Below are 2,228 nucleotides of genomic sequence, written 5' to 3' on the forward strand. Positions count from 1 at the left end.
TTGTTTGGGCAAATAAGAAAGAAGAGTATGTATTATCAAACTTTTCCTTCACGATTAGTGACTCAAATTTACATTAATCATCGGGCAAACATTCATATGTAGTATTTATAAAAACATTTGCCATTAAATTTCTTTCAGGTATTAAACATTTCATTAATTAATTCGATCCGTCAAGGAATAACTAATTTATAAATGATATTTTATACATACTCAACTTCAGTACTTATTATACTATAAGACGATTATATGAAGGTGTTAAAGAGTGGATTTTTCAAATATCAATGATATTATCTTACGAATTGTTGCACAGAAGAAAAATAACAAAACATGTATTATATTTGTAACCAAGACAAACTATTTTCTAATACTCCGAAAAAAAAACGTACACTTGATTTTGATTTGATTGAGGTTGCATGTAGGAATTATAACGTAAAATGAATGAAATAAGGTACTTAAAATTCAGCTATGTAATAACTGCTGGTCAAACTGAACGCTAAACATATTCAAGTACAATTTGACTACGTGTATAATTTATAAACTCTTATGAGTTAAATAACACTCAAAACTATAGATTGGAGGATATGAAAGTTTTTTTTTTTCATTACATGTGTTGCCGTGATAACAAGAAGACTTTGTTTTAACAAGTAGTAATAAACATATGTATATTAATAGACAATGCACATGTATATACATAACTGCAATTAATTTTTCTATCTCGAATGCTCTTTGTCAACCATTTTGAGTTTACGATTTTATCTGGTGTTTGAATGAAATGATATGTCTTTTGTTTCCCTTAGATTGATGTGACATTTTCCTTATCAACGCGGTTAGGCACCCTAAAATGTATGGTTGTGTTTGTATAAGTATTTACAATGTTCAAGACATGGTTAAACCTCACTTGCTGATTTCTATCGTCGGTTGTCAATATCTAAAGAATACATATTTGACCAGTAGGATTCATAGTTTCTGTTGGCCATCAAGACCATGAATGACAATTGTGCAACCTGATATGATACAGAGTCAGAAACATAATACAATTATTATCTTTTCGTGATATTTTATTATTTGGAAATTCTATAAATGAATATCGAATTTGAATTATTTTTACCGACAATGCTATAAGCAGTAATATCATTTGATCTAATGAATTATATATATACTTACATTCAAGTATGTAACATACATCTTGACTGAATAGTTTGCCCTTTAAACTCAATTATAGAGTTCAAAATTATTTTTGTCGCATGTGCAATACAATTATTCTTTCCTAAATGCTGTACTTCCATCTTATTCGTTGGTATGACACCTCCAATTTTTCAGTTGCAATATTTTTATCAATTTGTACTCCGACTGAAATTGTTACAAGTGTATCAGAGGATGCCACAATGTATGTATTTAACCATACAACTAGATTAGGATTTCGTTCCAATATCACGATAAAACATGATAATGAATGCCCGTATTTAAGTTGTCTTTAATCACAATCTGTAATAACTGTTTACCATTGAGTCTGTTTTATAAAGCACATAGGCTGAAAGTTATTAAAAATAAAATATTTCTATTACAAAATTGAAGCCATATCAAACAGGCAACAAATTATTTATCATCCTGAAGTATGAACTCAGCAATCAAATCAGAGTATAAAGAGTCATCTGGCAAGTTTTCATGCATACTAATAATCTTAGAGGTAATAACTCATTTTTATATATATTGACCACAGATCGTTTTCTGATCCCTTGTTTATATCCCAAAACGTCATATTTGTATTTCCTTTAAATTGTGATTCACGTGTTACTGTATAAGCACAATCATTCATCCATAACCAAAATGGTTTGATACTTTGATAAAATTTTGTCCATGGCTTAAGATGGATTCATAATTTTGTGCTGTGTTCATTATGTTCCGGTGTAATATCCATTATCATAGTTCATGACACTGGCATATATGAGGCCAATAATGTAATAAATTGTAGGAATGTCAGACAGTAGACGACTTAAACATCCAGTATAGAACGCCACACTCTGTATGTGAAAGTATGTCATATATTTATTTTGAATAAAGATTTTTTTTAACATTCTCCAACAATGATTTGCGTCCTGTGAACGTTGCCTTTGCCTTGTTGAACTCGTCTTTTATTCATATTCATACAGCCATGAATGCCAGGGTTGACCTTGATTTCACTGGTCGCAATGACAAAATTGGCTCTGATATCATTAGATAAATTCGGA

The sequence above is a fragment of the Ruditapes philippinarum genome, unplaced genomic scaffold, assembly GCF_026571515.1.
Source record: "Ruditapes philippinarum isolate M1 unplaced genomic scaffold, ASM2657151v2 ctg9451_1_1_1_1, whole genome shotgun sequence".
In the NCBI taxonomy this organism is placed as follows: domain Eukaryota; kingdom Metazoa; phylum Mollusca; class Bivalvia; order Venerida; family Veneridae; genus Ruditapes; species Ruditapes philippinarum.